Source organism: Pimephales promelas, chromosome 7 (assembly GCF_988280905.1).
Source record: "Pimephales promelas chromosome 7, fPimPro1.hap1.1, whole genome shotgun sequence".
In the NCBI taxonomy this organism is placed as follows: domain Eukaryota; kingdom Metazoa; phylum Chordata; class Actinopteri; order Cypriniformes; family Leuciscidae; genus Pimephales; species Pimephales promelas.
Genome location: NC_142775.1, coordinates 11,380,333 through 11,406,131, shown reverse-complemented (window position 1 = coordinate 11,406,131; position 25,799 = coordinate 11,380,333). Strand labels below are relative to the sequence as shown.

Below are 25,799 nucleotides of genomic sequence, written 5' to 3'. Positions count from 1 at the left end.
CTTTTCAAACATTGAAAAGAACTTCAGCAAGGCCTGCACTACATCTGCATCTTCCTTAAAGGAATGGCCTCTGGAAAGCGAGTGGAAGCACACATAACCATCAATAAATATTGGTGGCCACGTTTGGTTTTAGGTAATGGACCAACACAATCCACCAAAACTCTATCAAAAGGCTCTTCAAAAGCTGGAATAGGATGCAAAGGAGCAACAGGTATACTTTGGTTGGGTTTACCGGTTATCTGGCAAATATGGCATGTCTTACAATAAGATACTACATCTTTTTTAGATCGGAGCAATAGAAATTCTGCGATATACGATTATAGGTCTTATTTATGCCAAGATGTCCTGCCATGCTACCGTCATGAGCTAGTTTGAGAATTTCTTTATGAAAAACCGAAGGTGCCACGACCTGAAAGACATTGCACCACTCATCTTGTCCAGATAAAGATTGGGGACGCCACTTTCTCATTAGTACACCATCCTTCCGGAAAAACCCAGACGACAACTCATGCATCTCTTGCTCAGTACTCAGCTCATCAAACAGAGAAGATAAAGAAGAGTCTTTACTTTGCTCAGAAATGAGTTGATCCCTTGTAACTAATGATTCTTTGTAAGGAATCTCCTGAAGTGTTTCTAACTCTTTACCTATCCCTATTTGAGGATCAACAGGCACAACTTTATCGCCATCCTTTCACATTCCCCCAAAAAGGTATCAGCCAAATTAACGTCCATATTGGTGGATTTAGTCTGTTTAGATATAGCACACGTCACTGCACATACTGGGAAAACATCAGGGAAAGACTGAGACAGCTCATCAAAGCTCTCATTTGACATAGGCACATCAGTAACTTGAGGGCTAGGTATAACTTTGACTCCAGCCAAAATCGTTGCCCAAAATGAAGGAAACCCCTTCAATTGGCAAAGAAGGTAGTACCCCTACTACTACCGGACCAGAAACCAAGGGTGACTTTATCACAATGTGATGTAGAGGGGCAAAACCCATTTCAACTCCTCTTACCAACACCTGAGCTCCTGTATCAGTCTGATCAGATAGAGGTAAAATCCCCTGAAGTAGTAACGATTGCGCAGCTCCTGTGTCCCCGAGAATACGCACCGGAACACAACAGTCATGCCCCGACAAAGACACAACTCCAGTTGTTAGAATAGGAGTATAATCGGTGGAACTATCACTACCTTCTAAGTTTTCACACTTCAGAGAATGGTGCACAAAACTCATCACTTGTCAAAAGGGGAATTTGGCATGCAGTGGCTAACCCAAGTGGCTTGGTAGATTTCGCTTTCTTATTGAGAACAAAACATTCAGATATCTTGTGCCCTGGCGTTTTGCAATAAAAACAAATAATATTTGCCCTAGCAGGAACTGCCTCATGTTTACTGGGAGAGGTTGGAACAGAACTAGTTCTACCAGAAAGACTCAGGAGATAAATTGAAAAGCAGTATACATTTATTGTCAGCTCAGCAAGCATAAATTTATGAGTTCTTTGGCGTAGGCCCCATCCTTAGCGAGCATAACGAGGTTAGCCGAATCTGCATGTCCCGCCTGAGATGAAGGCGGGGGCGCAGCCGACCCCCTGGAGGTGAGGAAGGGACCATCCTGGTGGTGGTGGTGGGGAGGATGGAGGGGATGGTACCATCTTGGTGGTGGTTGGGGAGGATGGAGGTGAATGGCAGCGTCAGCATCTGCGAACTCAGACAAGTGTAATAATAATGTGTTCGAATAATTATGTGGTGCGACGCGGCGCTGCAGCTTCTCGTCCGGTATGCGACCCCCTTAACGTTAATTTTGTGAAACTGTAGCTGTGGTTGAATACTTACACAACATGAAAAGATGTGTCAAATGTACATTAAATTGATTTTTTATTTTTATAAAGTTACCAAGGAGGACCAGCCACGTCAAATCCTTGCAAGAGACCTGCCCCTTCAAACCCTCTCCACCATAGCTTCGTCCAGTGACTCGTACAGTAACATCTGTGATAACTAATTTACTTTTAAACCTGACTTTTGTTGCGCGGTTATTTCAGTTTAATGAAAAACAAGCATGTCATTAAACGCAACGTTTATAGAAATCGAACTTTACCTCATCCATGACAACTAATTTTCGATTCCCGTCTGACTGATTTATCCACGGTGGAGTTGAAAACAACAGTTCCCATCATTCCGCGTTTCTCCACGTCGTCATCAAGCAAAGCCATTGTTGTTGTTTTGAATGTAGCGCCCTCTAGCGGCATCTAAATCTTAGGTATTGCAGCTTTAATATTAAGTGCCCCCAACTAAGCAAGCCAGAGGCAACAGTGGCAAGGAACCCAAAACTCCATCAGGAGAAACCATTATGTATTAATACAATTTATTATTTTGGTGTGTCATGCAATTTGGTATACAATAATTAAAATAATTATGATGATCATTAAATCATGAATTTTTTAACAACTGCCAGGAAAAATAAACATGAATAACATTTATTTATTATTTATTATTTTTACAAACAGACTAATACATTGGAATGAATAAAACATATTCTATGAAATATCTACAGGTGATTTTATAAAATATTTTTGAATTATCCAGCTAACTGTAAAGATATTACTAATATGATGTTTCTGTTCTTTTACAGCAATGGACAGTTTTGTTCAACAAACTCATCAACTGGAATCTTGAGTGCCTCATTGAAAAATTTGCTGGTAAATATGTGATGAACAATTTTGAATTTCAAATTCTCTTTCTTTGTTGGTAATCTTTTTTCACAGTTGCATCCAGTGCCAGCCATCGTCATTTACTCACCCTTATGTTATTACAAACCTGAATGACTTTCTTCTCCTGAACACAAAAGAAGATATTTTGAAGAATGTTGGTAACAAAACAGTTAACCGTAGCCATTGACTTTTATAGCCTAGTACTTTTTTCCTATTATGGAAGTCAATGGCTACCGTCAACTGTCTGGTTACTGTCATTCTTTAAAATGTCTTTTTGTGTTCAGCAAAAGAAAGAAACTTGTACAGGTTTGGAACAACATGATGGTGACTAAATGAGGTGAGTAAATTTGACATGAGGCTAGTAAATATAGCATTTTGAAGGTGAACTATCCTTTTAATAACACTAAATGTTTTCAGATTACCAGAGTACATGTCTAACGGTTACATATTTAAGCTAATTTCAGTCATTCTAAGTTGACCTTAGTTGCTTAAATGCACTTTGCTTAATTTGAAAGGTGATGAATTAACAAGTTCTAATTTGCCTTTTATCTCTACTTAGATTCGAAAGGCATACTAGCACTTAAAACCTTGCCTGTCATTCTTCCCCCGCCTGTGTTCAAGATTGGCCACAAAACCTTTCGGCCAACTATTCAAGAGGCAAGAACCTCATTCATTGATGTACAACCTGTAAGTAAAACAACATTTCTTTACACCTGTTTGTAGGGCTGCACAATAATTTGTTTTAATCGTGATCATGGTTATTGCTGCTTGGACACGCGTTTCATTTTCTCACAACTCTTCAAGTTAAAGGGATAGTTCACCCAAAAATGAAAATTAAGTCATTAATTATTCACCCCCATGCTGTACCAACCCCGTAAGACCTTCGTTCATCTTCGGAACACACATGAAGATATTTTTGATTAAATCTGAGAGGTGGATCACTCCTCCATAGACTGCCTAAGGGATTGAAACTTGACGGCCCAGAAAGTCATTGAAGAAAATGTTTAAATATTCCATGTGACTACAGTGACTTTATTCGACTATTCCTTTTCTTCCTTGTGGGCCTGAGACGAGAGTTCAAGAGATTTCCACGACGCATGCGCGAGAACTGAGAAGAGGACGTTCTTCTTCTAATACTTCTTGTTCAGTTCTCGCGCATGCGTCGTGGAAATCTCTTGAACTCTCGTCTCAGGCCCACTAGCATTTTCTTCAATGACTTTCTGGGCCGTCAAGTTTCAATCCCTTAGGGAGCCTATGTAGCAGTAATCCAGCTCTCAAATTTAATCAAAAATATCTTCATTTGTGTTCCGAAGATGAAAGAAGGTCTTACGGGGTTGGTACAACATGGGGGTGAGTAATTAATGACTTAATTTTCATTTTTGGGTAAACTATCCCTTTAATTTAAGACGTTATTTAACTAATTTAAGAATGCTCTTATGAAAACCTAAGACACACTTTTAAAGAATTATCTGTGTCTGATATTGTCATTCCCTCATTTAGTCTGGAACCAACATGGTGCTTTACGGCAGAAAGAAGCGAAACCCTTCCCCTTTGTCTTGGAGCTTGGAATTGCGGGACAGTTTTTTGTGGTGGTGAATGGGGAAGCTCTGGAACAGGTGACTCTCCTCAAGGCATTGGATGTTTGTTTCAAGGCATTTTATTGCTTTGACATTCACTATCCGAAACAATGTGCCCCTGTTTGGGAATTTTTGCAGCAAGTAGTGTATGGAATGCCTGGGACAGAAAATTCAAGCATACGGTTTTTGCGGGCCTCCATTTTTGCTGCAGAGGACTAAATGATTAAATGACTAAATGAGCTATTTATCTGTAAATTTTTCTTTCATTTTTGTTTTACATTTTTGTGAAGAGATCCTTTAGCTATTTATTAATCTTTAATCTTAAATCCTTCAAGTATACCGTTTTCACATGTCTCCCATTTTTGCTGCACAGGACTAATTGATTGCTTATTTAAATGAATTTCAAGTATGTAAATAGGTTTTATTTCATTGTAATTTTTTGTGAAGAGAATCTTTAGCTAATTTACAGTTTATACGCAGAGTTTGTATGTGCCTCCCATTTTTGCTGCACAGGACTAATTGATTGCTTATTTAAATTAATTACAATGTACTTATGGGTTTTTTATTGTAATTTTTTGTGAAGAGAATCTAGCTATTTTGCACAGTTTATACGCAACGTACGTAATGCATTTCCATTTTTGATGCACAGGACTAATTGATTCTTTATTTAAATGAATTTCAAGTATGTAAATATGTTTTATTTCAGTGTAATTTTTTTGTGAAGAGAATCTTAAGCTATTTTGCACAGTTTATACAAGTTTTTATGTGTCTCCCATTTTCATTTTTGATGCACAGGACTAATTGATTGCTTATTTAAATGAATGTACTTATGTGAAGAGAAGAGAATATTTAGCTATAGGCTATTTTACAGTTACTAAAGTTTTTATTTTGCTACACAGGACTAAATGATTGCAATGTGTATTGTTTGTTTTGAATTTTGAGAATCTTACCATTTTATAATCTTTTAACATACCAACATTTTAGCACAAATGATTTTTGTGGGCCTCTGTTTGTGCTGCAAATGACTAATTGTTGATTAAACATGAATGTATTTATGATCGTATTAATTTTCTGGAATAAACACTTTAAGTGAATCATTAACAGTAGACAGTATTATTATTATTAATATTATTTTTGTTATTAGAATTTTTAGTATCTAAAATTAACCTGTAACATGGGGTTGTTTTACCCAGCACTGATAAAAAAAAAACAACCCAGCAAATGGGTTAATCTATAAAACCCAACCTGCTGGGTCAAAATAACCCAGCATGTGTTCTGTCCAATATTTACCCAGCGCTGGGTTACCAAATAACCCAAATTGGGTTGTTTTTAACCCAGCATTTTTTAGAGTGTACAATGTCCTCCAACTTCCTTTTGGAGAAGTGCCTGTTTCAACAAAATTAGTCCATTTGGTCTCTGGGAGATCTTGCAGTGCTCTTAAATTTAAAACTTTTACACAAACCATATAAAAAGACTTCTTAGATATCATATCAAAGAAACCGATTTCAGGTGTTGTAAAAGAAAGTAATCTTCCATCACCCTCCTGCCAATCTCCTACATTTATCCCCACCCTTATACTGGGAAATACATTCTCCACCCTTTCTTCTAGCAAAGGTAAGGCCATAACATACTCCTGTATCTCAGGTAAAAAATGTTCAACAGTCCGAAAAGAATGAATACCAACCTTCAAAGCTAATTCTTCTGCAGTAATCCATTTATCCCAAATTCGAAGATGACCTATTTTACATATTCCTGCTTTAACAAAACTTGCTCTTATTCCTTTGGATTGTAACATTCCATTGGAAAAGAGAGGATTAAAAATCAAAGGTTCTTCAAGCACCCAATCATAGGTTACCTCAGACAGCTCTCTTTTGACCATAAATATTTGCCACACATTAAAAACTGATGCATAAAAAGAAGTGAGTCCATTAAAATCCACTTCTTTCAAATTCATTAAAAACAGATGTTTATCCAAATTCATACGACCAACCCTTTTTAGTAACGCACAAGCTATATTTATCCAATTCTGAGGCTGACTATATAGGATTCTTTGTGCAATCTGTAGTCTAAACGCCGCAACTTTAGACTTGAGGTCCATCAGGCCTTGGCCACCCTCACTCAGCGGCAGATAAAGCACTGCTTCTCTCAACCAGTGTTGTCCGTTCCAAAAGAAATTAAATAGCATTCTTTGGATTTCCCTTATGAGTTCCTCTGGTGGATTTAGCACAATCAGTTTATGCCATAAAGTGGATGCTGCAAGATTATTCGCCACCAACACTCTTCCTCTATATGAGAGTTGAGGTAATATCCAATTCCATTTTGATAACCTATTATAGATTTTATCTTTAATTCCTTCCCAATTTTTTCTTTGATAGAACTCTGAACCTAAAAAAATTCCTAAAAACTTAAAACCCTCCTTTTCCCATTTTACATTTCCTGGGATAATGGGTTTAGTAATGACATTACAGTGTTTTTCTTTATCATTGCACCAAAATGCTTCTGTTTTACTCCAGTTCATTCTCGCAGATGATGCTTTCTCATAAATGGAGATACTGTAAATAACAACATCAACATCTCTTTGATCTTTCACAAAAACAGTAATATCATCTGCATATGCTATTAATTTAAACCCATTGCATTTTCCATCAATATTTACCCCAGACAGTTCTTTTCTTAACAAACATAGGAGTGGTTCTACTGCTAAGGCATATAACTGGCCAGATAATGGGCATCCTTGCCTTATACCTTTAAGCATACTTATTGGTTTACTTAACCCACCACCTATTTTTAACATGCAAGAGGCATTCATATATAGTATCTTGATCCACGAGATAAAAACTTCTCCGAACCCAAAAGCTCTCATTGTATCATACAGAAACTCATGATCCACTCTATCGAATGCTTTTTCCTGATCCAGGAACAGAAAACCAACATTCACATATTATCATAAATGGATCTTTCTGGAATGCAATAAGATTGATCTCTATGTATTACATCTCCTAATACAGTTTTTAGCATATTTGCCAACACTTTAGCTATTAACTTATAGTCAGTTGTTAAAATTGACACAGGCCTCCAGTTTTTAAGATCACTCAAATCGCCTTTTTTGGGTAAAAGGCGTTTTTCTTCAAAACACTCATGGATCACCTCGTGAAAGTCTCTTCCAATATAGTTCCACATAGCTTTAAAAAGTCCACTGATTGTCCATCACATCCAGGTGCTCTACCAGCGTTCATCTGCTTCACGGCCTCAGTTAACTCTTCAAATGATACTGTACTGTCCAGATTCTCACTTTGTGTTTCTGTGATAGACGGCAACTGCTGCAATATCTGTGACACACATTCAGTCTCGGTTTCTTCTTTTCTGTACAAGTTTGAATAAAAATCCACCGCCATCTTTCTCATTTCTCTTGCATCGAAAGTCTTTTGTCCATCAGGTTTTGTCAAACAATACATTTCATTTTTTTGCTTTGACACTTTTTCCAAATTAAAAAAATAAGCAGTAGGAGCGTCTATCTCATTTACAGTCATAAAACGAGATCTTATCAGGGCGCCTTTTGCCCGAACTTGTAACAATTCTTCTAAATCTCGTTTCTTTTCACCCAACATGCCATCCGAAGCTGAAATAAAATTTTGATTCATACCAGATGTGATATTTGAAATATCTTTCTCTATTTCAGAAATGTTCTGTTTTATATTTCTTGTTGAACACCAAGTATACTGTTGACAAAAAGTTTTTATTTGTGTCTTCCCTATGTCCCACCATTGTATCAAACAATCAAATTCCTTTTTCTTAGACACCCACTCATTCCAAAAACTCTCACATTTCTCAGTAAACTCTTTTTCTTTCAACAATGCACCATTAAATTTCCAATACGGACTTCTAAATCTAGCTTGTGTCAAAATAATGTTAACTGTAATAAAATTGTGATCTGATAGACAACATGGAAAAATATTGCACCCCACTATTTTATTATTTTCTGCACATTTGACATAAAACCTGTCTAATCTCGCTACACTCATCCTTCCCTGCGAAATCTTTGTCCATGTGAACTGTTTCATCTCTTTATTCCTGTCTCTCCATACATCTACCAATCCATTCTGAGCTATAATACTTTTTTAAAACATCAGCTGACACAGGATGTGGTTCATCATTATTCCTGTCTAAAAGGAAATTAAGGGAACAGTTCAAATCCCCCCCAATGATTAGCATGCCATCTACAGTATAATTATTTAAGAACTCTCCTAATTTTCTAAACATGATAATTCTTTCAGACCCTTTATTTGGAGCATAGATATTTATAAAAACGAATATCTGATTTTCAACTTTATTCACCATCAAAATGAGTCCTCTCTCTATTTCTATTTCTGATAAAATACTGACGTTAAGATGAGTTGAGAATAAAATAGCTACACCTGCACTCACGTTCATGCCATGGCTCAAACATAGCTTTCCTTCCCACCATAAATTTAAACATTTTTAATATCACTATGTGTTTCTTGTAAAAAGGTGACTTCTGAATCTTTAAGCCTAAGAAACTCGGAGAGTAAACCTCTTTATCCTCCATCCCTCAACCCGTTCACATTTAATGATCCTATTCTAAGAATCTGCATGGCAGGGATCTGCAGGGAAAAAACAAACAGATGACAGAAAAATAACCCAAGAAAAAAGATAATTCCCACACCCATGTGTTCTATTTTTTCAGTTTTACGGTATCTCTTTGAGTTTTACGCACATTTGTCAGTAATTTTTTCAGCCGAAATCGTTTCTGTTTTGAAATGACCTCATAGCCCACCGTCCTCTGAGCTGTCGCCACTGATTTTATAAACTTATTAGCATCAGGAAAAAATGATGAAACATCAACCCTTCTTCCCTTTAGTTAAATCCAGAAACTCATTTAACTCTTCGACTGAATACAAATCTTCCATAGTCTGACTACAATCTATCTCCGAATACTCCGAACAGTTGTCACACTCTTCATCTTCATCACTGTTTCCACTCTCCATAAGCACGTTATTCTGTCTCCCACTGACACTCGCAACTCCATCATTATGATCAACTTCCTTATCCTTAAATTCAGCTTCGTCCATCAACACAATTGGGCCTATAGTATTATCACCAGCTCGCGTAGATGAAATAAACTCACTCACCTCTGACTTTGAACTTGGATCTACAGCAGTCCTCTCAGGTGGATCACTCGTCTGAGGAGAAACTCTAGGTTCCCTTTCGTAGTCACTTCGAGTTACGTCAGAAGTGACGGAGATTGGGGGTTTCGCATAGAAAGCCAATCCTCTTCGAGTATTTAAAAACGAGCCAATGGCATGCAATGCCTTAGGGCTGCGGAAATTTGCATAGCGTACTCCGCCCTACTCCGTGAGTATAAAAGGAGGAAGTGAACGCAACCACAGTATGTTTTCGCTTCGGAGCCAAGAGAACTCTTCACTCCTGAAAGCCATTCTCACTGTTTCAAGACTCTTCGAGACGAGCGTCCTCTTCAGTGTTGGTGTGATGGCGGTACCCAGCGAGACTCTGCATTGCCTGCGATCTGAGCAGTGGTCTGCCAGACTTTGCGCTTCTCCCTGGTCGCCTCAGCGCTGAAAGAGTGAATTTCCTCTTCTCTAGTGAAAGAGCTGCACGCGGCACGTCTTTTTAAAGACGACTCGCCCGTGTTCTTCTGGGTGCATTCGTTTCATGTCATTTTCTGATGGTCGCGATCGCTGCTCTGTGTGTGCCTGGGCTTCAGCATGCAGTAGCAGCGTTCGCGGATGACTCATGTTCCTTCTGAATGGGAACATGAGCATCTCTACACTGTGATCGAGACTCAATGATCTGATAGTGAGAGTCCCCGTGTCCGTTACTCGTTCTGCTTCTTAAAATAGAAGCTCTTCGACTCGCGGATAGGGTGATATGACGGTGAATGTGTGACACTCCCCCTGACGTTAGTTCTTCGGGTCACACCCACCGCTCCAGTGTTAGAGCCAGTGAGCGCTGTATCGCTTCAGACGTCTGCCTCTCTGAGGTACCGTCTGTTTCGTTCGGCGCTCCAGAGAACGATGCGATGACGATCGCAGCATCACAAGGCGGGCTTGACTCCTCGGGAAGTGAGGATGCGGCCGCATTGCCTCCCTCGGGAGCGTCAGCGTCGCCGTGTCTGATCCCGCGATGATGGCCATGCTATCTCGGGCATCGGGTGGGGGTGGAACTCCGCCCTATCCCGATCTCTCGCGGCTGTATAATTGGTTTTTGGGTAACGCTGCCGCATTACGGCCACGGCCAACCCCAATTTCCTTTTTTCCCCGAGTTGCATGCGGAACTGACACGCACTTAAAAAAAAAAAAAGAGCGTGCTTCAGTTCCCTGCCCTTCCTCCCCTCGGCGATGCGGCTGTCTGTGGGTACGCTGGGGCTCCCCCGGTGGAACGCTCTGTTGCGATGCAGCTGCGTCCGCAGGGCGCGTCCACCCGCGGTGCTCTCAGATGCCTCTCCAAAGCCTATGGTTTCTCGTCATCTATGGCAGCGCGATTCTGTAGAGCGGCGGGACAGGCAGCCTCCGCCCTGCATATGATGAGCACCTGCTAGCTGCTCAGGAATGTGCACGAGGAGAGGACGGACCAAGCGAGCTGCGAGCCTACCGCCTACCTTTCTCTTAAACGGGTCATGGAAGCGGTCGCTCGCTCCCTTGGTCAGGTGATGCCCACCGATATGGTCCAGGAGTATCATCTAAATGTTTCGGCGGTGCAGTCCAGGACTTTGCCCAGCACTTCTCGACCGCCTAGGAGCAGACGAAGGCGGGTTTACTCTCTGCCCCGACGGCCAGCTGCTGCCTCCACCCAGCCGTCGGCTCTGACGCCTTCGCCCGCTCGCCGCCGAGGACGCCCCCCTGCGGCTCCCTTCCCTCCCACGCGGCCCCAGCAGCAGCCTTCAGCCGATTCGCGTCGCGGAGGAGGCCACAGGTAAGCGTCTCAGCCCCCTCAGGCCGTGTGCCCCGCTAACGCCAGGCGAAGCGATGTTCCTGAGGTGGGCCGCTCAGTGATAGTGTCATGGTTTTTCTCAGGAGGCGGTAGCAGGGCCCCTCCTTCCCCCGGTGGAGGGCCGGTGGAGATTTTTTTTTTGTTCCAGCTAGCTCCTTGAGCTGGTTGAGGAAAAGCTGACACTATCATTGAGCACACAGACTGGAATGAGCGCGCACGACGTCCAGTGCGTCGCCCCGTTCATTCCCCTCTGTCTCTGAGGGTGCGGATGGGAGCATGTGCCGTCCCCGACTACACTACTCCCCTCCCCCTCTATCGCCAGACCCCCGGCAGAACAGACCCCCGTGGAACGCTGGTCCTTCCCTGGTCTCTTCTGTCGGGGAACGGGGCTCGACTGTGCATCCGCACAGGGTAACTCCTGTGCGAATGCCGGTCTCCCTGTACCGCTGCCCCTCCGGGGGGGGGACGTCTGTTCGCATGACTCCGCTGGTTCAGTTCCTGGGAGCCCGGCTAGAGCTCCCCGACCTGTCCCACTGCGTCATCAGAACGATCAGATTCGGCAACGCGAGGTCTCCTCCCCGCTTTAGGGGAGTTCGCTCCACGGTGGTCGGTGGCAATGCCCCGGTCATGAGAGCGGAGATTGCGACCCTGCTGGCGAAGGGTGCAATCGAGACGGTCCCTCCAGCCGAGGTGAGGTCCGGGTCTACAGCCCATACTTCACTGTCCCCAGAAGACCGGTGGGTTATGGCCGATCCTGGATCTGCGCATTTTGAACCGTACTCTCCATCGATTACCATTCAAAATGCTCACAGCCAAACGCATTTTCGAATGCATTCGGCCTCAGGATTGGTTTGCAGCGATCGACCTGAAGGACGCGTTCTTCATGTCTCCATATTGCCTCGACACAGACCGTTCTCGGTTTGCCTCGAGGCCAGGCATCAGTACACGGTTCTCCCTTTCGGGTTAGCTCTGTCACCTCGCGTCTTCACGAAGATCGTCGAGGCAGCCCTGGTTCCCCTTCGCGAACACGGGGTTCGCATCCTGATTTATCTCGACGACTGGCTGATTCTGGCACACTCTCGAAAACAGGTTTGCGAACACAGAGACCTGGTGCTCCGGCACCTAGCCCGTCTGGGCCTTCGGGTCAACCGGGAAAAGAGCAGACTTTGCCCCGTGCAGAGGATCTCTTTTCTCGGCATGGAGATAGACTCGGTCGCCATGTCCGCGCAGCTCACGAACGAGCGCGTGCTCTCACTGCTGACTTGTCTTCGACAGTTCGAGGGCAAGAGTGCGGCTCCACTGAAACTATTTCAGAGGCTCCTGGGGCATATGGCATCCGCGGCCGCAACGCCGCTCGGTTTGCTTCATATGAGACCGCTTCAGCTGTGGCTTCGCGATCGAGTCCCGAGGTGGGCATGGCTCGCTCCGAGTTCCAGTGACTCCAGCGTGCCGCCGAACCTTCTTCCCGTGGTCGAACCTCAGCTTTTTACGGACCGGCGTCCCTATTCAGCAGGTTTCCAGGCATCTCGTTGTCTCCACGGATGCATCTACCACGGGTTGGGGTGCCATGTGCAATGGGCATGCAGCCGCGGGTTCCTGGACAGGACCCCAGCGCCTCATGCACATCAATTGCCTCGAGCTGCTGGCAGTACGCCTGGCCCTGCACCGCTTTCGAGCGTTGCTCAGGGGTCAACATGTGCTTGTCCGTTCAGACAACACCACGGCAGTAGCGTACATCAACCACCAGGGGGGTCTACGCTCACGCCGTTTGTCGCAGCTCGCCCGCCACCTCTTGTTATGGAGTCAGAAGCACCTGAGGTCCCTTCGTGCAGTTACATTCCAGGAGACGGGAACCTGGCAGCCGACGAGCTGTCACGCGTCCGTCCTATCTCCGGCGAATGGCGACTCCATCCCCAGACGGTCCAGCTGATTTGGGACCAGTTCGGGGAGGCACAGATAGATCTGTTCGCCTCCCGGGACTCATCCCACTGCGCCCAGTTTTATTCCCTGACCGAGGGTACGCTCAGCTCAGATGCACTGGCGCACAGCTGGCCGTAAGTCTATGGGAAGCATGACCTGGTCATCAGGTTCCTGAGGGGAGCGAGTGGGGCTAAATCCGCCTCCCTCCCCTCGTGCCCTTCTGGGGACCTCTCAGTATCTAAGTGCTCTGCAGAGGCCTCCCCTGGAGCCTTTGCAGTCGGTAGAGTTTTTGCCCTGTCCTATGTGACAGCACTCCTGATTGCATTGGTCTCCATCAGGAGATATATCCATTCCACTCGGAGTGTGGCCTCCTCTTGGGCTCTAGCGCACGGCGCCTCGCTAACAGACATCTGCAGAGCTGCAGGCTGGGCGACACCCAACACCTTCGCCAGATTCTATAATCTGCGAATTGAGCCGGTGTCCTTTCACGTACTCGCTTCCGCCAGTACTGGACCCGCTTAGGTGTCTTCGCTTGCTCGCCATTCCACTCCTCGGACTGGATAAGTGCGATATCTCCTCAGTTCTTCCATTGAAGCCTTGAGTCCTCCAGCACCGACGATGCGGGCACCACTGCTGTTGCTCTGGATGCTGGCTAGGTGCCTCCATGTGCACGGTTCCCCACGGTAACCGTCTCATGTGTATTATCCACTGTAACCCTCTCTGAGCATGTGTTTTCCCTTAGCAAGCCATCTGCCACCCCTGGAGTTAAATTCTAGTAGCCACCTACGGTTGGTGCTCCAGTGATCTCCATATGCGTTCCTATACGGCCATATGTGTATTGTAAGTCCTCCTTCGGTAGGCATCTATAGCATGTCCCCCCCGGGATATGTTTCCCAGTGTACCTTGGTAATCCTGTGTCAAAGTGGGATCCCTGTAAAAAAAAAAAAAAAAAGAAGGTAAGGCTCAGGGGTCCAGACTTTCGCAGGGCACTGGAAGACAGCTTGAAGATGGCGTGATGGCACAGACCCCCAATCTCCGTCAATTCTGACGTAACTCGAAGTGACTACGAAAGGGAACGTCTCGGTTACGGATGTAACCCTCGTTCCCTGAGTAGGGAACGGAGACGTTACGTCTCCCTGCCACTTCTGCTGTATCGCTGGGTAGACGCCGAGTTCAGTCTTGGCTCCTCAGCGAAGACATACTGCAGTTGCGTTCACTTCCTCCTTTTATACTCACGGAGTAGGGCGGAGTACGCTATGCAAATTTCCGCAGCCCCAAGGCATTGCATGCCATTGGCTCGTTTTTAAATACTCGAAGAGGATTGGCTTTCTATGCGAAACCCCCAATCTCCGTCACTTCTGACGTAACGTCTCCGTTCCCTACTCAGGGAACGAGAGTTACATCCGTAACCGAGACGTTCTCCTGCTGATGCTGCAGCCTCCAAATCATTCTCATTAACCCTGTTTAACTTTTGTTTTTTTTCCGGAATCACTACCTCCTTCGCAACTTTAGGCCGTTTTTCTTTATTTTGATTTTCGTTTTTATCACTCTGACTCAATTGCTCATCAGAAATCTCTTCGTTCTTTTCGTTTTCTGATTGTTTCTTATGTGGGCACGTGAACTTCTTATGTCCTAAATCCCCACATTCAAAACAACGCAAGCTATCTGTCGTTGCAAAAATCATGTAGGAACTATCCCCTTGCTGAATACGAAACGAAATATCCAACTCCTTAGATTGCGCATTCAAAAACATAAACACTTGTCTACGAAAGGACATTACGTGCTTTAATGCTGCGTGTTTGCAACCGAGTGGCAACATTTTAATGGCTCCAGCGAACTTTCCAAAGCGACTCATTTCTTTTAGAATTTGCTCGTTGGAGATAAACGGCGGCACGTTTGAAATGGTAACCCTGGTAGCAGGCGCGCGCAAAGGCATTACTTGCACCAGGGAATCAGAAATCACAATTCCGTTTTCAACCAGTCTGTTAACGAACTTTTCCTCTTTCAAAAACACCACCACCGCCTTGTTCATTCTGGAGGCTGACGCTATATTTTCGTGCCCCACAATTTCCCCTATCGCTAATAAAACATCTTCTACCGTAAACGCCTGATCGGAGAAAACTTTACACCCGTTTTTGATTGATAACCCCGGCGTCCCCTCACCTGAGAGAGACGCATGGCCTTAATCAAATTAATTATCACACCAAAACAAAACTACATTCTTATCACTAAAAAGGTGACAAAAAATAAAACAAAAAGAAGAAAAAGAAGAAAAAAAACAACTTAAACACAGAATAAGAAATCAAAATTGAAATCAAATTCAAACGTGCCGCTCTCAAACCCCACACCACACTTCCGCTCCCAGCATGCAATCCACGCACACAGAGAGAGAGAGAGTGAGAGAGAGAGAGAGAGAGAGAGAGAGAGAGAGAGAGAGAGAGAGAGAGAGAGAGAGAGAGAGAGTGCCTGATCGGTTACAGCTTTAGGCCGGCTTGACTGTCATTGTTGTTTGTGGCTCTATTATGGTCATTAGACACTTTTAAAAAAAATAAAATAATGAATCATGAACGATACGAGGCAGATGAGAGGCAAGAAGAGTTATCTATTACTGCCGCCGTTCCCTCATCAAGCTCAGGTCTGAAGACTCTTCAGCAAACCTAAGTTAGCCCTGTAGCCTACGCACTGTGGTTTTAATGCAGATTCAGAACATCTAAAGTAAGTTATGTGAGACCTTCTATTTCGCACAAAGCTAATCCATTTTGTGAGTCATAATCCGTTTCTCGTGAAGAATGTAGATGAAGTAGCCTAAACTTATTCATCTGATTTTGCGATTGAAACACGATGTGTAAATTAACGTTATTCCCCTCAGATGGAGCTAACTAGGGGCCGTATTACAGGAAGAGTCTAAGATAGGATTTTTCCAAATTGGTATTATAGAAGAAAATAGGCTACTAAATATCTTTAGGAATCCTATCTTGCTTCCTCCTATCTTATTTCAGGTTACTGAAAACCCTAATAAGTTGATTTAACTCAATTGATTTGAGTAAACTCGTTCCCTCAATTTAATTGAGTAATGAGAACTCCCAAAACTTGCATAGTTAAGTTTACTTAACTTGGTAGTTATGTAGACTTGACTTAAATTGTTTAGTTCACAAAACTTGACGATTATTTAATGTACTTAAACAATAAAGTTCACTTAACTTAGTGGCAATATCAATTGTACTTGTATATTTAAGTAAACTCAACATGAAAATTTAACTGTAATTTTATTTCAAAATTTTAAAGCTCATATTTTTGACTGTAAGCTGTGTGCACACTGCACTTACATAAAACAATGAACAACATATTGATCCTTTGAGTCTTTATTGACCAAAATTTCAAATGGAAATGAGTCACACCCTGTACATAACTCTAAATGTGGCAACAGTATCCAACATTAAGTAGTGCACTATCAATTGTACAACTCTGATCACTTACACATTACATTTAAGTCTCAAATTTTTGTAAATGTACTGAACATGTACACGTAATGTACATTGTTTTTACATTTTACTTGTTTAAGCTTTATGAAATCACAGCAAACTAAGTAAAGCATAGTGACCATAGTCAGTGTCTTTGACCAAATATTTGCACAATATTACAGTACTGTATATTAGGGATGAGCGAGTACAGCATTATCTGTATCTGTATCTGTATCTGTATAACCATATGAATTATCTGTATCTGTATCTGTACTCGGACTGGGCGGGGCCTAAACCCGGAAGTGGGTCGGGTAGTCTTGAAATGGGCGGGGCTTTAACCGGTATGTTATTTTAAGCATGCAATTGATATGGGTTGATCAGAAATTGTTATATTTATTGCTGATAAGAAAACTATTTACATGACAGCATCAGCATTGAGCTTCAGATCAATGGTTTTGATCACGATAACAACGAACTACAGAACAAGTTTTGCAACAATGAATACAACACATGTGGTTGCAAATATGAAGTAAAATGTAACGAACAAGAGTTTTCATCTCAACTAGGGCTGGGTGATATGGACCAATAGTCATATCCCAATATATTTAGGCTGAATTTCAATATACAAAATATATCCCGATATTTTTTCTGCAAAGTGAGAGCAAATGTTCAGTCAAAGCCAAATATGACATGTCACAAGTAGTTTTATTGAAACATGAACATTTGCAAAATCAAATGAATAAATAATTAACAGGTTTCTTCACCTTAGGGCTGCATGATTATGACAAAAATCTTAATTGCAGAGAATTGTAATTGTGATTTATTAATTGGTTTATTTATTTTGTCAATACAACGTTGGTATGAGCCATTACATTCATTTAAAAAATATAAAAAATAACACAAAGAAAAATAGGGGCATTAAGGGGTTAATATAGACATGACAGTTACCTTGGTGAATAGACAATACTGTTAATGAAACATTGAAACTGCTCCTGGTGAATAGAATTAAAATCATACCTGCTTTGTTTTTATTTCGTGTTATTTACAACGCAACAGTGTTGCATGCTCGTTGTTTCTTTTGCACTTTATATACAGTGAGGCGATCCAGCGCGCGCCGCCGCATTTGCGCGTGCAATTGAGTGTGCGCTACGACTAACGTTAGAGTATAACGGCTGACAGGACAAAGTCCGTTTTGCTGAGGTGAAAGACTTTATTTCATGTTATAACATAACATGCTTTAATCAAGCACGCAAAGTGGAAAAGGAGTGACTGGGGCGCGGGGAGCAGTGCAGAGAGCTCTGGATCAGCACTCAGCAGCTTGCTTGGAGCAAGGCGTGCAGCGCAAACTCTAATTACATATCACATTTAAAATATATATTCTTTATATTGATATATCGCTCAGCCCTAATTTCAACATTACTTTTTTTTTTCTTTTTTTTTTTCTTTTTTTTATCCGAGCACAGATATTGACTCGTATTACTCGTATAATATTTGTACTCGACAAAAGTGCTTTATCCGTACCGGATACTCGTTTCAGCCGAGTATCCGGATCAACTCTACTGTATATATCTTCTGCAAATCATTTGTAGAACATTTCTCAGAGTGGTGTTAAAGTCTCACAGTCACATTTTTTAAACAAAAAGCTGGTTTGCCAGAGACTGCAATTTAGGCTTGAGAGAATACTGTCCCATTGACATTAGCACACGCTGGATTGGCAAATGATTTGGGGTAATTCTGGTCTAGAGCGTAGATCAGACCGAAGAGGAGACACATAGCCTGTGGGAGGTCCTGCGTTTTTTCAATCACCACTTGTCCTTCAAGTATTATTCCAATCGTAGAAGTTAAATACAAGGAATTGGGGGGCTGAAGTTCAGTGTCCTCAAATAAGATGCCCACTGGCACATTAAGGATGGAGTTGCGATGATCAGACACCTAGTGAAAAAACAGACATAAATAGAATATTACGATCATTAATCAAATGTTTATGAATTCATGTTTCTCAGAACGTGCACTAGATCTATTAAGAACACATAACACTAACCTTAATCACAGAGTCACCATCATCTCCAAGCATGATAGGTTGTCCTCGAATCCCAAGGGTTCGGACCTCCGTTGGCTGGGCTGATTTTAAAGGAAAACACAAAATTCCATTAATGCCAACAATTAATCAATATATTTGAAGAATTTTTATACGATTAAATGCTGACAAAATTAAATGCTTTTAAAGGGATAGTTCCCCCAAAATGAAATTTCTGTCATCATTTAGTCACCCTCAAGTTATTCCAATCCAAACCTGTACATTTCTTTGCTCAGCTAAATACAAAGGAAGAATACATTTTGAAGAATGTTTGTAACCAAGCAGTTTTGGGCCAACATTGACTTTTACATGCTTAAAAAAAAATTTAAAAAAAAATACTACGAACATTAATTGTACCCAAATCTGTTCAATTACAAACATTCTTCAAAATATCTTCCTTTGTGTTCAGCTTTAACAAATACATACAGGTTTAGAACACCTTGAGGGTGAGTAAAAGTTATCCTGTTAGTTATTTTAAATAAGACAAAACCTTTATTTATTATTAACCATTACTAACCTTTATTTGATTTAAAACGTTAGCCAAGTACTGACCAGGAGTCCCCCTTTTGGCTGTAAAAAGGTCAATGAACTGTATGTTCTGTAGAAGTAGAAATCCTGTTTTAGGTTTTTTCTGTTGAACTCAGATCTGAGGGGAGATAAAGAGAGATCACATAATCACATTAGTGTGCACATAGAAATGCTTTATTTCTTAATTAGGAAACAAATGTAACTTAGAGGCTAAGAAATATTTTTAACACGTTAAAGGAATAACTTAGTCCACTCAAAAATGAAAATTATCAAGTACTCATGCTCAAACAGTTTTGTGCATGGTTTTGTTTGTAGCCAAAAGTTGCTAGTTTGCATTGACTATAGTATTTTCCATATGATTAAATCGTTTTAATTAACTTACTGGTGACAAGCGTGACGAAACATCACTAATTCGTCCTAGCTATAGTAACAATGTTCTTAAAACTTATCTCAGTCAATCAGAAATGTATCATGAAAATATTTGCAATTAACGTTAAAGTTACGGGTAAAACTGACAAAGTTTGCCCGGGAAAAATCTATGGGAAAAATAACCCACATGGTCTGTGCAGTAGCTGCCATGTTTCTTGCACGGAAAAAGATCATCAAATGTGTAACTTAGCTAACTTATCTTGCTAGTAAAATAAGAAATAAGCTGTTGACATTTCAATAATCATACTATCACAAAATCATGAAGAAAATACCGTTAATTGATGTCGAGGTTGTCAAAGTTTGACCAGAAAAAAGAAAAAAAAAACATCACTAAGTTGACTGGTCTAAAGTAACGTTAGTTAACGTTAGTTAACTATGATCTTTTGCAGAGAAATACACGATTACACAATTGAACTAATAAATTAAAGAATCGTTTGATATCGCAGTTATCATATCATCACAAAACCATCGATAAAACGTTATGTTGGAAAAGTTTGACCAGGAAATATTGTAATTAACGTTGGCTGCGTTCTCTTTAAACCGTGCAAGGATTTAAATAAACATATTTCAGAGTTAAAAAGTCATACAAAATAACTTTATATATTAATAATTCTACTTACCGAGAATGTTACACAAAGAAAACCTCCCGTCTTGAGATTTGAACTTGTGTCAGCAGCAGCAACAGACGATGCGAAAATCACCGATTTTGAAATCCACCAATTAGTGCATTAGTTTTCTTGTTGCCAGGCAGAACTCCTTGCGTGGCCAACCGCATCAGAGCAAGATCATAGAGAGACATTTTAATTAAACCGATTTGAAATGAATTTGATTTAACGTTAAACATAATGTATCGTCGCTGTATTTCTGTAAGTTTGTATATTATTTTTTCATTGATACTTGGTTGGTGGCTGATGTGAGGAACTCTTTCATGCATTTTGTCACGAGGCATATATGTGCATGTGAAATGTATGAGCTTGTATTTTGTTTGTTTTATTGTTCTGTACATGTTGTTTACTGCATAAAAAAGGCTACTGAGTGAAAACTGCAACCCACAGTATTACAAAAACACTTGAATACAGATATTAAAGTTTATTTATGAAGTTTAAAGTATCAGGATTTTTTTTTTTTAAATAAACGTTTATTTCCATTACGATCAATAATTGTAAAATGAAAGCCATTTGTTTTCTGGTAAAATAAGAATGACACCTTGCACTTGAAGAAAGCATGTATGAATGTATCATCATTTCACAGTAAAGAAATTTGTGAAAATGACCTTTTGTAAGTTTTAATCATTATTTTGAGTTCACTGCACTTGGAATCTTAAGTTTTTGTATTTTGAAGGTAAATTAGTTATTTGAACTTATATTTTTGAGTGACCCGGCAAAAATGCACAATTTCAAGTAATGTTTAGTCAAGTACACTTGATTGTTTAAGTAAAGACAACATTAGGGTTTACAGTGTACCGCTAGCATCAACTTTTCTGTCTAGCTAACGATGTCACTTTTCATCTCGCGAGCATAAACAGCTTTTAATTGGCTTTTTTTTTTAATGAAACATTCACTGAAAATGGAGAATTAACATCGCTGTCATGTGATTTAGCCAGCTTGATTAACGTTCTAACAATATATTCCTATTTACCACAGATGTTATTTGCTAATTACATAAACTATACGATCAATTGATAAGTATAAATATATATTTAGAACATATATAAGTATATATTTCTATGGTCCTCGAATGTGTTTGAATATTTCACCAGAATCAGCCTTTTCACTGCTTGTATCACTCCGCTTGTTTTTGTTTGCCCAACTTGCGTTAAGCCAGTAGGTGGTGACAAGTGACTGTCTTTATGAGTGAACAATTGAACTTTAACTTAACTGATTAGTGCCAAAAATATTGATTAGCTAACCTTAGAAAGAAACAAGTTGCTGAAACCAATCTTTAATGCTAATATATAAATTGCTCATTTTCCTCTGGAAACAAAAAGATTGCACTGGTGTTTGATTGAAATAACATATATGCAAAATAATCCTTGAAAGATTTCTCATTAAGGCCATTCCTGTTAGGAATATGTGATTGTGGATTGTCAACAATAAGCAGAAACATTCTGCATTTGCATCCAAGCGTGGATCATTCATTTCAACATTTATCCTCATTCTCATATGTAAGAATCTGTAATCTTTTATGCTACTGCCCACTGACATGCTTTTAAAGCTATTGTTATACCATTTTTATGACCTTCAAACACCTTAAAATGCACACTTGTAGGTCTGAGAAATCCAAATTTTGAATTTTGAATTTGCGTGACTATCTGTGGTAATGTGGGCTGGTATGGTTACAGTGCCAGGGATGTTTTTTTTTTCTTAACCAGTCTGCCCCGCATATAGGCCTGCAATATGCATTATTCTCTGTATCGAATCATGCTATCTTATTCCCCCACCCCAGCCCCTGATGTTTCGGGTTCAGCCCCTGATGTTCTTAAAACCTAGAAACGCCCCTGCTGCAGCCGTTCATGCTGGACAGAAGGGGAGTTACACCACCATAAAGAACCGTTAATACATGGAGAAGCATAGTTTACTGTAAAGCTGTGTATTAGTTTTGCTTACCTTGGCGAAAGCCGAGTACAAATCAGCATGAAGTTTTAACATCTACTCTCGTGTAATGGAAATCTTGAATCAGTTTCTTTCTCACTTTATCTTTTATCTGTTGGCATGGGTCACTTTCTATTAAACAGAAAAATCGAATGCAAGGTATTGTGAAGGTTTGCAGTAAAATTGTTGGCACACCCTTAAAGGAACACTCCGACTTTTTGGGACTTTAGCCTATTCACCTTATCCCCCAGAGTTAGATAAGTCCATACATACCTTTTTCATCTCCGTGCGTGCTATAAGTCTGTTTGACGCACCCACCGCTAGCCTAGCTTAGCACAAAGACTGGATGTGAATGGTTGCAGCTTTCATAATAATCCAAATGAGTGACAAAATAACGCAAATGTTTTCCTATTTACATGTTGTGGTTTGTATAGTCACAGACTGTACAAATATCAAGGCCATATGAGACACAGACATCTTTTAACAGTATAAATACTATATTTTCTGAAGGCGAAGCACTGCTACTTGGGCAGAGTGATAACCATCACCTGAGACGCACTGTGACGAGGAGCAGAGTTCGCTCAGTGTTGGAGTAAAGAGACAGCAATTACTAACGTTAGATAGAAAAGCATAGTTTATCATGGGTGTTTGCTTTATTGTATGAGCTGTGACAATAAACAGGGAAGACCATGCAGGTAATACAGTACCATGTTTCATTGAATTCCAAACAAAAACGCATCCAGATTTATAAATATCACAGAACATGAATAAATTATTATTATTATTACAGGAATCAATAATAATAAAATCAATTTTAAATGCAATTTATTAGTTGAACCAAATGTATTCAACAGCATATAATATACAGTATAATTGCATTACTATAGGATAGAATAAGGGGAAAGTAATAGCACAAATTGTTTTTGCACAATGAACTCACAGCCTATCGTACCCTTTTGCACGCTCAAGTTCGTTATTTCCATGGTTATTTCAAATTTAGGCTACTAGGCGCGCCACGCGCAGGGTGCAAGTTCAACGTGCTCGTTTTTTCCCAAGCGCGTCCGCGCCGCATCAAGATAAAAACATATTCATACCCTAATCATATAATAGTGTCATTAACGTTACATTAGCTCTGGCTAATGGCACTGTTACAGTAGGTCATCTAAAAACATAACGGAACACTTACCTCAGCCGCAGGTGATCCACTTGTCCTGTCTGTGCTATCGATGGGATGGCCGTATCCTTCAGCACATTATGGTCCGTGTGGCAAATTCCATTTTTTCAAAATAGTCGTCCATTGAAATGTACCGAGCAAACATAATGTCCCTTGAAAATCTATTTAGGTGTGTTTGGATCAATATCCAGAGTAAGTAAGTTAGCCATTTCTTTATCCAGTCAGCGAACTCTGTGAAACACCCCCCCTGTTTACTGTCGCAGCTATTTACAATAGAGCGAAAACCCATGTTAACCGATAACCACTCTGTTACCCAAACACTGAGCGAACTCTCCGCTCCTCACCACGGCGTGTCTCCGGTGATGCGGTTATCACTCCGTCAAAGTAGCAGTGCTTCGCCTTCAGAGAATAGTTCCCAGGTTTTATACGGTTAAAAGATGTCTGTGTCTCATATGGCCTTGATATTTGCACACTCTGTGACTATACAAATCACAATATGTAAATAGGAAAACGTTTGTATTATTTTGTCACTCATTTGGATTAGTATAAAAGCTGCAACCATTCACATCCAGTCTTTGTGCTAAGCTAGGCTAGCGGTGGGTGCGTCAAACAGACTTATAGCACGCACGGAGATGAAAAAGGTATGTGTGGACTTATCTAACTCTGGGGGATAAGGTAAATAGGCTAAAGTCCCAAAAAGTCAGAGTGTTCCTTTAAATGACCTACAGGACCTGTATAAGGTCCTTGAAGAAGGCGAGAGCCATTCTGGCTGACCCCAGTCATCCCTTGTGGGATGAATTTACGCTGCTGCCATCCGGGCGCAGTCTGTCACGATGCAGAACAAACAGGAAAAAAAACTGGTAATTTATCCCAACTGTTATCACCATTATTATACCCTGTAAATTCAATTTTAAATTATGTTTTTCTGTGGTTGTGTTTATTGTTGGTGTGTGATTAAAATGTTTGTTAGTGCTGGCTGTAATTTAAATTGCTCTTTGGGGATAGTAAAGTTACCTTGAACCTTATAAAGAACATAATGCTTTATTCTGCATGACCATATTCTACATCCCTTTTTCATGCTAATATGTTACTAACTATTAATAAGCAGTAAATCTGAAGTTTTATTCAGACAGAAGTCATAGTTAATAGTGAATACAGTACGTGTCCCCCAAATTAAAGTGTGGTATTATTATTGTTTATATGTTGATATAAATATTGATCAGTAGTGACTGGTTAGATCTAGATGTTAGTTCTTAGTCCTTCATCGAGTGTTGGCAGATGGTCTTTTGGTAAACAGGAAGCTGATGCTAATTTCACCCTTCTCATGCTAACTGGGCATTCACCAGGACAATGGCAGGAAACGGGGCAGATGACATTTGGTTTATAGAGCTCTACTTTCTATCATGGGAACAACTTCTAAAATGACCAAGAAGTGTCAGTTAATTGAAGAGAGACAGTCACTGGCCTTTAATTGACATTGACCTCTTTTTTTTTACTTTTAGAGCTGAGATCCTCCAGCTGTTACTATGATTCTTGGCAGGGCTGGACTGGGACAAAAAATCGGCCCGGGCATTTTGGCCGAGACTGTCCCACACTACATATGAACATAAACACAACTGAACTGTGTACGCCCTTGAAAATGTATACCAACAACTCCTATTAAAACCACCAACGCCATCAAATGAGTGAGATGAAATAACTACTAAGTTTAAAATACAATTTTCCAATTGCATTAGCAATACCAGTCTTTCTCACAAGATGTTTATATAGTATTGGTCAGTGCACCTCTGTCCCTCTAGGGGGGTTCGGGGGCATGCTCCCCCGTAAGAAAATTTTGTGCTTTTTAATGTTAAATTCATCTCGTGCACTTTGAGAGTTTAAAATTAAGAGCTCCAACCCATATTCAGTGTGCAATTTGAACAAAGACTCAAAACTCTTTTAGTTGGGATATAGTGTCTGTCTACATTACATACTACATAATTAATAGTTATAATATTAATCACATGACAGTAACAACGGTTCAAGGTCCAAATGAGAGTTTCAGTGCAGCTTCAATGGGCTTTAAATGACACCAGACGATGAATAAGGGTCTTGTAGGACCCTTCGAGTCATGACTCGAAAAAAGATTTGGAACAGGAGAGTCACGAACGCTCATCAACAGAGCAAGGCAAGTATATGTGCTTATAAAACTTAAACTTTTTATTTATTTTTTAAATGGCCGATTGTTTCGCTAGATAAGACCCTTATTCATCGTGTGGTGTCGTTTAAGGCCCTTTGAAGCTGCACTGAAAAACTCATTTTGACCTTGAACCGTTTGGTTCTCATTGAAGTCCATTAAAGGGAGAAAATCCTGGAATGTTTT

General features: G+C 40.8%; 1 long non-coding RNA gene across 1 annotated transcript; it reads right to left on the bottom strand.

Moving 5' to 3' along the window:
* Positions 1 to 18,203: 18,203 nt before the first annotated feature.
* LOC148978300 (uncharacterized) lies at positions 18,204 to 20,383 on the bottom strand. The gene is made up of 4 exons (XR_016169253.1): positions 20,293 to 20,383; positions 19,233 to 19,361; positions 18,680 to 18,759; positions 18,204 to 18,570 (listed from the first exon to the last, which is right to left on the bottom strand). It is a non-coding gene; the product is annotated as an uncharacterized LOC148978300 (long non-coding RNA).
* Positions 20,384 to 25,799: the final 5,416 nt, after the last annotated feature.